Source organism: Panthera pardus, unplaced genomic scaffold (genome assembly GCF_024362965.1).
Source record: "Panthera pardus isolate Hobbes unplaced genomic scaffold, ASM2436296v1 HiC_scaffold_8, whole genome shotgun sequence".
NCBI lineage: Eukaryota > Metazoa > Chordata > Mammalia > Carnivora > Felidae > Panthera > Panthera pardus.
Window position 1 is genome coordinate 58,647,817 of NW_026527013.1, and position 13,662 is coordinate 58,661,478.

The following is a 13,662-nucleotide window of genomic DNA, read 5'->3' on the forward strand; positions in this document are numbered from 1 at the left end:
CAAGGTCACCGGTGACCTGGCCCGCCCTGCCGCTCTCCCTGCTTCGGATCCCTCCACCCCTGTGAAATTTCATGCTGCTAGAAAGCTGGCTAAGACTTGACATGGAGGTGGCAGACCCCACCTCAACCAGCGCTCAAGGTCAACAGCACCTGCAACCAACCATCGGCCATTCAGGTAGCAGGCGCCCCCCTATGTGAGGTGATGAGACGGCACCCACCTCTGTGGTGTTCTCCCCCAAACACACAGCTCTTGTGTAATCCTGAGAAAGCCACGGACATCCCACAGAGTAACTGGGCAGTGTTCTTCATAAAGGTCAAAGTCATGAAGGACAAGGGACGACAGAAGAGCTGTCCCAGAGTGGGGGACACGAGAAGACCAGCTGACCAGGTGCGATACGGAGCCTGGACTGGGCGTGAGTGGGTAAGCTGGGGACGTCCGAATTTCAGTCAACACTCTTGACCAACGTCTATTTCTTAGTGATGAAAAACACACCCTGGTTGTGTAGTGAGTTAACAGCAGGAGAAGCTGCGGGAGGGTATTTGAGAACTCCATTTCATCTTTGCGATTCTTCGGCGAATCTAAAATAATTTCAAGATGAAACATTAAAAAACTTCAGACGCCTGAAAATTCTGTATTGTGTCTCTTATTAAAACTGTCACGCGCGCTCAGTGTAATGATTCCAATCAGAGGAGAGGCACGGCCACGACCCTCCCCTGCAGGGGGGAGCCCGGTCTGACGTCCGTCCCTCCAGCTTTCGTGCACACGTTAACGTATATTATTCTCATTACTTTGTTTTCATCACAAGGGGGATTTAAAGCACGCTCTGTCCTGCCACCTGTGTTTTCGCCTGTTACTCCCCCGGGACGTCTGCCAGGTCAGGACGGGCGCTCACGGTCACGGATGCAAACCCACACTGCCAATGGACTTCTCCGTGAGTTTGTAATTTCTGTGCTCGGCCCCTCGTCAGCGCCGATTAGACAGACCCCGTGTTTACCTAGTGACGTGCTCGTTCCAGGAGTGAAAGAAAGTGCCAGCATTATTTTGGCCTAAGCGCACGCCTGTCTCAAATTCAGTCCACATGTCCCTTGCAGGGAACTTCTTCAGCTCCTTGGTCGTTTCGTTGGGGTTAGTTTCATTAAAACCCGAGACCGGAATCCGCAGATCCACTTACCCCGGCAGTGCGCTGAAGGAGCATGAAGCTGTGTGCGTGTGTCCCCTGCTCTGTGGGTCTCCCGTCTCCTGCGACATCTGGGGCTTGCAGGGCCACAGGAAGGTGATATGTCACCTTTCGTCAGATGTAGGGAGAGGCTGGTTATAGTCCTTTTTTTTTTTTTTTTTTTTTTTTTAAGAAGCATCCATTCAAAATACAAGTTCTAGCATTCTCTTCTCACACCCTGTAGGTATGCATAGAAGTTCTAGCTTATTTCTGCAGCTATCTGCTACGGCTTGACCTGCACCGAGTTTGGTGCTCCATTTGGGGGATGCCTGACCCCAACTTTGACCAGGCTAAAGTGTCCTCTAGCTTCTAGGTAACGGCTTGCTCCCCCAGGAGGCCGCGCCTGGTCTCCCAGGCCGCGCCCCTCCCAGTCTGGTCCCATAGCCACCACCCTCCCTTAGGACAAGGCGATGACCAGAATAGAGGTCAGAGGGCGTGAGGGAAAGGCCCTGGTCCCTATGCCTACACTGCCGGGCACAAGGCTTGTGCCAAAGGAACGGAGGAAGAGTTTAAATGTGCAGGGAAGGCAGAGGTGGTGGTCCCTGGGGAAGAGAGGAGTGACACAGGTCGGGCAAGGGGGAGTCCGGGGTTGGCTTGGGCACATGTCCCAGACCCTGCGATGAGGCCAGCCCCATGTCAGTGAGGCCCCCCCCCCTCCACCCCCGGAGCTGGAACGCTGGAACCTCTGTGCGTGTTGCTCCTCTCTCCTCTACCCTACAGACACCAGGCACATGACCCTACACCAGCCGTGTGGCCATGCAGCTCAAATCCGTCCCTCTCCATTCCTCTCTGCCCCCACCTGCAGTGTCCCCTCTGGACTTTCCTACAGATCTCACACCACTTGCCTGCCTGGGTTCTTCCATGGCTCCCACTGCATTTGGAATAAAGCGAAATCCTGACCAGGCACGAGGCTCACCTGCTGATCCCATTTTCACCTCGGCCCTGCCGTTCTCCCCTCATTTGTTCCTTGTGCCCTGGTCTCTGCTCGAACCATCTTTGTCCCCAGGACCCTGACATGTGCGTGGAACCTCCCCACCTCTGCCACATCCACCCTTGCTCGAAGGTCATCTCCTCAGGCCACCGCCCCCCAAACTAGGTCAAGGCCTCCTGTGTTATAAGCATGATGTGTTCGTTTTCCACTAAATTGTGGATGTCACCGGGCAGGGCAAGTCGCTTTCCTCCCACAGCTGTGTCTCCAAGCATCCAGTGAGTATTCATTCAAGGCACACATAAGTGAACAGACGGGGTGTAGTGAGCAGCTGGCTGGTGACACCTAGGCAAGGCCCTGCTTTTGGGCTGAAGGTGGCCTCTGCAGTTGGGGACGCCCTCGGAGGTCCAGGGTGGGCTGGGGGGGGGGGGGGTGGCAAGTGTGTCCCGAGAGCATGACAGTGTCCCGGGTTTCCCTCCCCTGGGGGGCGGCTTCCTTTGTGTCTCCAGCCCTGGCCAGGGGGCCAAGGGAAGGCCCACCGCCTCCCTGCCTTCCGCTCACGTGTGTGCGTCCAGGAGTAGGGCAGCCCTACCTGTATGCCTGCGTGGATCAGCCCCGCTGTGGCGGGCGGTGAGCTTTGCGTCTGTCTGGATCTGCGTGGGGCGGGGGCGGGGGTGTTTGTGTGTGAGCGTGTGATTGTTTTGGTTCGCTTTGACGGGCGTGGGTGTGATCCTACAGGGGGGGCCGCCAGGTGCCTCTGTGGGGGCGCGTCTGTGCTCATCTGAGCCTGCCTGCCGTGGGGCGGGTGTGTCCCCAAGCGCCGGCGGGGCTGGGTGGGGGTGGTTTGTGCGCCCCTCGAGCGTCTGGATATTCTGGGACCCCTGCCAGGGGGCCCACCGGACCCTGCCCTGCCCCGCCATCTTCCTCTTCTCTGCAGTTCCCGTCACCTAGCAACCGGGGGACTCCAGTCGGCCGGTGGGGGCGGGGGGGGGGGGGGTCTCAAAGACAAAGACAGTGTCTCTGGAAGGAAGGGCTGTGCTGGGAGGAGGAGGGTCTCTAGACTCTGCTCAGAGTGGAGCCTTGGGCCCGCCCGAGGGCTGCCTCCACCAGCTCATCCCGCGTCACCGGAGAGCCCTCTCTTGGTGGCCCCTCCCCCCTCCCCCTTCCTCCTGGGGCTGGCACAGCCGCTGGTCCCACACGCCGCCCCCACCCTCCAGGGAGCCTTGTGTGGGCCTCTGCTGGGCGGGACGTGAGGACAAGATGGGCACGGACGCCGGGCACACGGTCTGGTGGCTCTCGGCTCCACAGACTGAGGCCCGGCACTGAGCGTGTGCTGGTGAGTGCAAGCCCACCCAGGAGCTGGGCAAGTGGCTCTGGACGCAGACAGGCGGACATCCATAGCCGCTCCTCCGGGGATGTGCTTCCCTTCCCCAGAAGCCAGAGGCAGAGGGCATTCACCTGCGGCTTCGGGGTGAAGGCCTGGTGATCCTGGGGGACAGGAAAAAGAAGAGCTCCCCATGCCTCCCAGTGGCTCTCAAGGTCCCATGAGACCCGCTCTCTTCCGGGGATGCCAGCCTCCTCTCTGGTGCGCTCCATTCCCTCGCTCCAGCCACGACGGCTGACAGGCCACACCGATACTTCCTCAGGGCCTTTGCACGGCTCTTCCCTTTGCCTGCACATGCTTCCTCCAGGGCTCCATGGAGCTCGCTCCACCATTCCGGGTCTCGCTCAGCCGCAACGGCTTTGGTAAGGCCTGCCCATCTAAGGCGGCTCCCCTCCCAACAACCTGCATCCTACCCCTACTTTATTCTACCTAGTGCTTCTCCCTCTCAAAGATGACCCTATTTACTAAGCTAGTGATAAAATAAAAATTATTCATAAATAATAATAATAAAGGGCAAGGCAGTTTTATTTAGCACTTACTAGGTGCCAAACATGCACTGTTCAAGCCCTTGATGCATTTTAACTCTGTTACCCAAGGAGTAACTGTGTGACATAGGAGAAGTTATCATCTCCTCTTTATCCCTGAGGACTCTGAGGCAGAGGGAGCATGGCCACAAAGGGGCTGTCCTTTTGGTTTGCTGTTGCGTCCTTGGCACCTGTGCATGGGAGGGGCCCAGGGAATATTCTAGGGAGAAAAGATCGTGGCAGAGGAATACAGGGCCTCCCACCCCCCGGGGAAGGGGCCCACCGCCTCTCTGCCTAAGGCTGTTGGTGTAGCATTGCTGGTGAGGGTCTCCAGGTGCTTCATGGATCAGACCTTGAAGAGAGACTGCCAACCTCTGGCTTTGGAGATGGGACCACACAGAAGCCTCCCCATCTTGCTCCGCTGAAAACAGTTGGACCCTGGAGAGAGCACTCAGTCGTGCACTCAAGAGAAAAAGGATCAGACCCCCGCTTTCTCCAACGTTGGTTTCGGGTGGTGCAAAGAAAGCTGACCAAGCCCCCGTCCTCAAAGGGCTCGCCGTCTCAGGAAGACAGAAGGTTGGCCGGCCATCTGGATTGCGGTGGTATCCACCGGGGATCTTGTCTTTTATCCACAGTTGGCAGCGTCCTGTACGGGACGTGGGTAGAGCCAGATTCCAGGGTGTGCGTGGGTCTGTCGCAGGCAGCCCGTCTCTGCCTGATAATCAAAACTGTAGCATGCGACAGAGACACACGGCAACATTGATCTCAGGTTGGTGATGCCTGAAGATACAATGTTCATGGATGTCTTTGGCCTCCTGCTTACGATAAAAGTTAACATTGTGGTACTTGTGTGGCCCACAGCTTGCTCTCAGCATGCTGAACAAACCACCAACCCACCCATCTCCCATTGTGAGTCCTGGCCAGGGAGGGCTTGCAGAGGAGGTGACATTCGCTCTGCATGTGCAGGGACAAGACCTTGGACACAGCTGAGATCCCCGTGGATCCCTTGACCATCTCTGAGCACCCGTTCCCCGGCTCCCTTGGGCTGTGCATTCTAGCAGCCTCACTCGTCACCCTTCTTGTGAAGGTTTCTCTAGAGCCACTGGAGCTGTTCTGCCACTTTGGGCAGAGAGTGACAAAGGCCCCCAGGTGGCCCTCAGCCAATGGCGATGGGTGCGGTAGTAGGAAAGGCTGGCTCCCTTGCTTCTGGCGTAGCAGACACTGGAGCCCTGGCTCTACACTTTGCTTGCTTCCTCACCTGCTATGTTTCATGCTCCCCATGCCCTTACTCATGTGCTTAAATGCTTTTTCCAATGGGGCGCCTGCGTGGCTCAGTCGGTGAAGCATCCGACTTCGGCTCGGGTCATGACCTCACACTTCACGGGTTCGAGCCCCACTGTGCTGTGTGACAGCTGACAGCTCAGAGCCTGGAGCCTGCTTCTGATTCTCTCTCTCTCTCTCTCTCTCTCTCTGCCCCTCCTCTACTTGTGCTCTGTCTCTCTCTCTCAAAAATAAACAAACATCAAAAACAAAACAAAACAAAAAAACGCTTCCTCAGAATCTGACCAGAGACAGACAGGGGAAGGGCGTGGGGAATAGCATTCTGAGCAGAAGGAGAACAGAAGCGAGGCAAGGAGAGGACGTGGAATTGCCTTGGAGGGGGCACAAGGGGTGGCAGGAAATGAAGCTAGATGGGGAGGGATGTCCCTGAGTTCCCAGCAGAAGGGTGAAGGGCACACAGGAACCTTCATGGTCCCATGCAAGGGGAGTGGTGCCATCAGATTTGTGCTTTTCCAGAGTTCCCACCCCGGTGCAGGCTGTGTGCACACACACCATGTCAGGATTATTCGGGCAACGTACCCCTTTCCCTCCCGAGCAGAAAAGGATTTACTACGAGGAGGGAGGGGCTTACAAATCATCAGAAGGGCTAGAGGATCAACAGCTAGGGATCTCGTGGGTACTGACAGCTTTCTGAGAATTGGGGGGTTGCTGTTGTATCTCAGGTTGGGAAATTGCAGAAAATTGCTGAAGATGCCAGATGCTTTTTTTTTTTTTTTTTTTTGGTACTCAGTATTTATGGAATGAATAAGTGAATACACACATGCTTTCATATACATCTGTGCCACACGAACCAATTTTTTCCAACTTAATAGTGTTTCATTACAGATTGACAAAATAATAACACAAAGAGCATCTTCATGGCTAAGTTTTTTTTTTAACCTGAATACAAATCTTGGGGCTCTCCTGATTGTTATCTATACAAATACATGTGGATGCAGTCAAAGTACAGAAAGTGATTTTGCACTTTAATCTTTTCTTAACTTTTTGTTTCGAAATATATCTAGAGAAGAGAGTTGCCACCGTCCTATAAAGAGATCCCTGGTACTCCTCACTCAGTTTCCCCAATGGCAACATCTTCTATGACTACAGTATATTACACCCAGAAATTGACATTGCGAGGTTGCTTGTGCCTAGTTTTACTTCCTTTATCACAAGTCCATTCGTGTAAGTCCACAGTGATTGAGATACAGAACCGTCCCTTGCCACAAAGATCCCCCTCATGCTGTCCCTTATGGTTGTAACCACCCACTCCCTCCACGATTTTTAACCCTGGCAACCACTAATTTGATCCCCGTCTCCAGTTTTGTCACCTCACACATTTTATCGAAATGGCATTCCCTAGCATGTGAACTTTTGAGATTGGCTTTCCCCACCCAGCCCAATGCCCTTGAAATCCTCCCGAGCTGTCACAGGTATTAATGGTTTGTTCCTTTTTATTGCTGGTCCCGGTATGCCACAGTTTGCTTAAACATTCACCTGTGCTGGTCGTAGGACGTTTGGATTCTTTCCACGTTGGGGCGATTATAAATAAGGCTCCTATGAACAACTATGTGCAACTTTTTGTGTGGACATAAGATGTATTTTCTCTGGGATAAATGCGCAGGGGTATGATGGCTGGGTCGTACAATACATGTACCTTCAATTTTATAAAAAACTGCCCACCTGTTCCCAGAATGGTCGTCCAGCAACTGGTGAGCGTCTTACTGTTCCACACCCTCTCCAGTGTTTGGTATTGTCATTATATTTTGTCATGTGTTCACTTTCAACCTACCTGTATCATTAAATTAGAAGTGAATTTCTTACAGACAGCACACAGTTTTGCTGTGGTGGTGGGTGTTTTGTCCACTGTGCCTGTCTCTGTCTTTTAGTTGGTATATTAGACCATTTATATTTAATATTATTGTTTATATGTTAGAGCTTAAGTCTATCATTTTATTTTTTTGTCTTTGTTTATTCTTCCTGTTTTTAATGTTTTCTTTTTTCTTTAAATATTTTTCTTTTTCTTTTATTTTAGGAAGAGAGGGAGAGGATGAGAGGGGGAGAGAGGCAGAGAGAGAGAGAGAGAGAGAGAGAGAGAGAGAGAGAGAATCTTAAGTTGGTTCCGCACTTGGCACAGAGCCTGACATGGGGTTCGATCCCACGATTCTGGAATCGTGACCTGAACCAAAATCAAGATTCAGACACTCAACTGACTGAGCCACCCAGGTGTCCCTCTCCGTTTTCTTTTTACTGCCTTTTTGTGGGTTATTTGAACCTTAAAAAAAATTCCATTTGGTTTATATGTAGTGCTTTTCAGTGTATCTGTGTATACAGGCATTTTAGTGATATTCCAGGTATTATACTATGCCTACATAACTTATCAGTTTACTAATGCTGCCATTTTCTTAGTGGGACTTAAATCCCATTACGTCCCTTTAGTCTTCCAATTTCTAATATGATTCTCTCACATATGTCCTCAGCATATATTGGGAATCACATCGGATAGTGTTATGATTTTTCTTTCAATTGCCAAGCACAACTTAGAAGACGAAAGAGGAGATAAAGTCTATTGTATTTCTTTTTATTTTTGCTTACTATGCTCTTTCTTTCTGACTGATGTTCCAAGAGTCCTTTCTTTTATCATTTTTTTCCTTTCAGTTTAGAGAACTTCCTTTAATCATTCCTTTTGGGTGGGTCTGATGGTGACAAATTCTCTTAGTTTTCTTTCTTCTGAACATGTCTTGATTTCTTCTTCATTCCTGAAGGATATTTTCACTGGATATAAGATTCCGGGTTGACATTTCTTTCAGCACGTGAAAAATGTTCTGCCATTTCCTACTCGTCTCCATGGTTTCTGATGAGGAATCTGCTGACATTCAAATTGTTCTCTCCTTCTACATAAGATGTCATTTCTCTTTCACTGCTCTCAAGGTTTTTTTCTTTGTCTTCAGTTCTCAGAAGTTTTAATATGTATGCCATGTCTTGGCATAGATTTCTTTTGGTTTATCCTGTTTGGGGTTTGCTCAGCTTCCTGAATCTGTAGGTTTTTGTCTTTTGCCAAATTTGAGAATTTTTAAACCATTGTTTCTTTGACAACTTTTTCAGTTCTGCCTTGGTTTTCTTTTTCTTCCTGGGACTCTGATCACACAAATGTTAGATCTTCTGTTATAGCCCCTTACTTAGGTCCTTGAATTTCTGTTCATTTTCTTAAGTCTATTTTTTTTCTCTGTTGCTCAGATTGAGTAATTCCTATTGTTTTAGCTGTAAGTTCACTGATTCTTTCCTTTGTCCCCTCTGTTCTGGTGAGCCCATCCATTGAGTTTTAAATATGGTTATTGCAGTTTTCAGTTCTAAAATTTGCTTGGTGCTTCTTTAAAGCTTTTATTTTTTGCTGAGACTTTCTATTTTTCTCATATTTTCCAATTGTGCTCATTGTGGAAACATTTTCATATGGTTGATTTAAAATCTTTGTGAGATCATTCTAACATCTATATCTTCTGGTTTCTTTTTTTTTAAAGTTTATTTTATTGATTTTGAGAGGGAGAGAGAGCAAGAGAGGAGCAGAGAGAGAGGGAGAGAGAGAGAATCCCAAGCAGGTTCCACACCATCAGCATGGAGCCTGACGTGGGGGGCTCAAACCCATGAACACGTGAGATCATGACCTGAGCCAAAACCAAGAGTCGACTGTTTAACCTACTGACCCCCCAGGCGCCCGTCCTCTGATTGGTTTCTGTTGGTGATTTATTCTCATCCAAGTTGACATTTTCCCCAGATCTTGGTATAAAGGGGGACTTGCGATCGAAACCTGTATGTTTGGGGACATATGCTATGAGATTCTGAGCTCTATTTAAAACTTCTGTCTCCACTGGCCTCCTCTGACGCCGTTCTGGTGGGGCTGGTGGGGTGTCACCTCATTGTTGCTAGATGAGGGTGGACGTCTAGTACCCCCACCAGGCTTCCTTTGATATTAGGGGGAGGGGGGCTCTTATTACAGCTGGCAGGGCTGGGCTTCTCCTCTGCTGATGCAACCCTTGCTGGGAGGAACACCTTGTTACTGACCCATTGTGGCCTCCACTGACATTTCAGCGGGGGTGCCTTGTGGATGTCGGGCTATGCTCAAAGTACCAAGCTCCCAGTTACCTTCTGATGCCTCCCCAGTGAGGAGAAGGGTACCTCATCACAGCTAGATGAGGGTGGAAATCCGGCCTCTGCTGGCCAGAGTGGAGGTGAGACCTCATTTCTTTCTGTGTTATTTGATGGTGCAGTTCAGCTTTTGTCTGAAAGTTTTCTGGGTTACCTCTTTCCAGGTTGTTGGACCAGGGGGAGCGGATTTCTCTCGGAGATTTTTCCTGACCCGATTGGTGTTTCTCGATCACCGGCTTCTCCAGCATCTGGACTGGGATATGTGAGAAGTAGAGAAGACTCAGGGAACTCACCAACATTCCTCGGGCCCCAAGATCCTTAGTGGGTCTGCTTTCTTCCCTCCATGTTTCAAAGGTTATATATAACGTCCATGACTGTTAGCAGTCCTCAGTGGGAAGAATGGAAAAGTACTTCCATCCCGGCTCTCGGTGTGTGAAAGTCCTCAAGGTCAGGGACTTTTGCAATTGCCCAGGGGTTCCCTCAAGATTCTGATTTCTGCATGACTCCTGTTCATACTGAGTTTCTGCTCTAATTGTTCACTTCTTATGCCAAAATATTCTTGTGAAAATTTTGAATACAATATACCTTGTGTCATACCCCTGGGGTGCATAGAACAGAACTGAGCTCTCTTGAAAGGTCCCTTGAATCCCAAAGGCAGATCAGGGGCAAGGGGGTAGCCAGGAGGGGACAAGCCAGTCCTTGGGTTCGTGGGCTCCCACATCTAAGGGACACTAACTCCATCCACTCACTGATTGTCCTCTCACACCTTTGGGTTTGTCCTTTTGCCAAATTTCTCAAAGACACCTTACTCCACCCAGGCCAGTTTCCATCCTCTCCCACCCTGCCATTCTCATGCTCATTTCTACACCACTGGCTCAGCCATTCTGCTCTCCTGGAAAGCCCTTCCTCCTCTTCTATGCCCAGAGGCTACACAACTCCTGGGCCACCTGCACCTGCCCAGACCTCCTTCCCACAGAGCCTGCAGGTCTCAGGACATTTCAAACCATCACAGAGTAACAAGCATGGGGACTGCCATGGGGTCTCTGGCCGGCCTTGCTGGAGTCCTGTTGGGCTCACACTTAACTTACATGAATTCAATGTTCCCTTAGAGAAGGAGAGATCTGTTTCTTTACCTCTTGGGCTTTTTCTTGGTCTTATTAGATCTCTAACGTTCCAGGGAAGGGAAGACCATACCCCCAAAGCAGATAGAAACACAATGAGTTCATTAAGAAGGAGTTCATTTAGAATTAAGAATTTCTAACAGTCCCAGACCCTACGGTTTAAGGGATTTTTTTCTCCCTGGGTAAAATTGGGTAAAATGAGACTTTATCACATATGGTTTCACTTAGAATTTCCTTCTTATTTTACATATGCAAATAGTGAGGTTCTTTGAGGTAAGAGACTCCCAGCAGTAAGCCATGATGAGCATAGCCAATGAACATTCAGCTCAGGATACATATGACAGCTTTATGGTTGCTTTGCTATTCTGGAGTCCAAGGCGGCTGCTCTAGCTCCAGCCATCACATCTGCATTCCAGCCAGTGGGAAGAGGAAAACTGACCCTTCATTTTAAGAACACAACTCACAGTTGCACACGTCATTTCTGCTCACGCTTTAGTAGCCAGCATGTAGACACATGGCCACAGCTAGCTGCAGGGAATGCTGGGAAATGTAATATTTATTCTGGGAAGCCCTGTATCCGGCTAAAAGTCTAGAGTTCTATTTCCATGAGAGAGAGAAGTTAAGAGTGGATACTGGGGGACAACAAACGGTTTCTGCCCCATCTCCTGATACGTGTGGCGAGTGCCTCACTGGCCATGTGTTGTGTGGTGACTCAGTGCAGAACACGCTGAGCACCTGCTCCATACGAGGCTTCGACTTCAGCCCCATGGGAAATACAAATATGCGTCAAGGTCAGAAAAGGGGAAGAGCAACATTTATTGAAGAATTGCCGTATTCTTTTTTTTTTTAAGTTTATTTATTTTGAGAGAGAGAGAAAGCATGAACAGAAGAGGGGCAGAGAGAGAGAGAGAGAGAGAGAGAGAGAGAATTGCCAGCAGGCTGAACACTGTCAGTGCAGAGCCCAATGCGGGACTCAAGTTCATGAGCCCTGAGATCAGGGCTGGTCGGAGTAAGCACTTGGGCTGTGATCATGGTCTCAGCCAGGGCCAGCTGGGATGGCCCTGCAGAGTGGCCCTGGTCTCCTAATTAGGGGCCAGGACCTTGGACCCCTCATCAGCCAGCTCCCGGATGTGGGATGCCCGTCCCCCATCCCCCCTCCTTTCTAGGAGGGGCATGATCTTGGGGAAAAGCGGCTGCCACCCTCTGAGGACAATTCCCAGAGACCCGGCCACCAGCCGTCCACCTTCAACACCTCCAGCCCCTGGGGGAACGAGTGCTTTGGTCCAGAAGTGGGGATCTGGGCTGCACAGGACAGTGTCCCCTACATACTGATGTATTCAAGGTCATATAGCATGCTGGTTCAAAGCTGAGATTCCAATTTAGTTCTGTCTCCAACATTCATGTTCTTCCTTAGGTCTCTTGCTGCCTCCCGGGGCAGTCATGGCAGGGAAAGGGTCTGGGTACGGGATTCTCCCTGGCATGTTCTCCTGAGGGAGGACTAAGACGAGGCTCTCACTGCTCCTAAGACCCTAGATGACTCCACCCTCATGTCCCATACTCCCCCACGCTGTCATATGCCCAGCCACACCACCCTCCATACGGTGCCTTGGACATCCCACGCTCACTCTAGCCTTAAGGATGTCACTAGCTGTCCCCTCCACCAGGACCATGCCTCCTCCAAACTTTCACATGCCTGGCTGCCCCAGGTCATTAGGATCCCAGCTCAAATGTCACCTTCTCTGACCACTCTATCTCAAGTCACCTCCTGCCCCAGCCACTCTCTATCCAGCCACTTGTGTTATTCTAGCATTTACGATTCTCTAAAATGATCTTCTTTTACTGGGTTACATGAGTATATTCTGTTTCCCCTAGAATGTGAGCTCTGTGAAGGCACAGATTTTTCTCTCTCATTCACCGTTGTCTCCCCACCACCCAGCCCAGTGTCGGGGACATAGTAGGTGCTCAATAAATGCGAGTCAGGTTATGGAGAATGAATACACGAGTGCAAAAGGTACAAATAACCCTCATCGAGGCCTGCAAGGGACTGCCTGGAGCTGGGGGTGTTTGAGGAGAGCGTAGTCTTTCCTTACAGCTGCTCTAAAAAGGTGGGGGGCAGTGTTGACCTTACGGAGCACGTCAACCCCTATCTCGCTTATCCCAACTATACGCAAGAGCATGGTGCAGCCTGCCCGCCTCCTAGCGAAAGTGTCAGAGTCTTTTTCGGAAAGTGTGCGCAGTGGGGAGAACACAGTTGCCAAAGACAAGCTGACGTAGGTTCAAATCCTGACGCCAGTCCCTCTCTCCACACACCTCCCCCCGACCTCCTGGAACCCCTGTGTCTGCGTCTGTAAATGGTTTTGATCATAAGAGCAGCTCCCTGTGGTGCCGATGAAGCGAAATGGACCACGTGGGGTGCCTTCATTTCCTCTGGCTGCCAGGACAGAATACATAGGCTGGGTGGCTGAAACATCAGAGGTGTATTGCCTCACTGTCCTGGAGGCTGGAAGTTAAGGATCAGAGTGTCAGAAGCATTGGTTCATTGGAGGCCTCGCCTTTTGGCTTATAGATGGCCGCCTTCTCCCTGTACGTCCACCTGGTCTTTCCTCTGTGCACATCTGTGCCCAAATTTCCTCTTTTATAAGATTATGAGTCACACTGGATGCTGCTCACCCAAATGATCTCATTTCAATGTAATTACCTCTGTAAAAGCCCTGCCTCCAAGTGCAGCCACATTCTGAGGCGCTAGGGGTGAGGACTTGGGGGGGGTGGCTGGATTCAATTCATGAAATGGGAGGGCGGGCCCTCTCCAAGGTTAAGAGGGACCCTGGCAGGTCTAGTCACCTTGTTTTTATTTTTATTTTCTTTTAGGATCTTGGCATATTCAAGAATGCTGGCATGCCTCAAGGGTTTAAACAACTAGTCTATATTTTAAACGGTTACTTTAACAAATTAGCACTTCACGTGCACACTTCACACGTAGGATGCACCACGGTTGTGCTAATAACAAGATAATTCCAACATTTGAA

The 13,662-nt window shown here is 50.4% G+C and overlaps 1 long non-coding RNA gene across 1 annotated transcript; it reads right to left on the minus strand.

Moving 5' to 3' along the window:
• Window positions 1-282: 282 nt before the first annotated feature.
• Window positions 283-3,053, minus strand: LOC109256026 (uncharacterized). The gene is made up of 2 exons (XR_002075473.2): window positions 2,737-3,053; window positions 283-578 (listed from the first exon to the last, which is right to left on the minus strand). It is a non-coding gene; the product is annotated as an uncharacterized LOC109256026 (long non-coding RNA).
• Window positions 3,054-13,662: the final 10,609 nt, after the last annotated feature.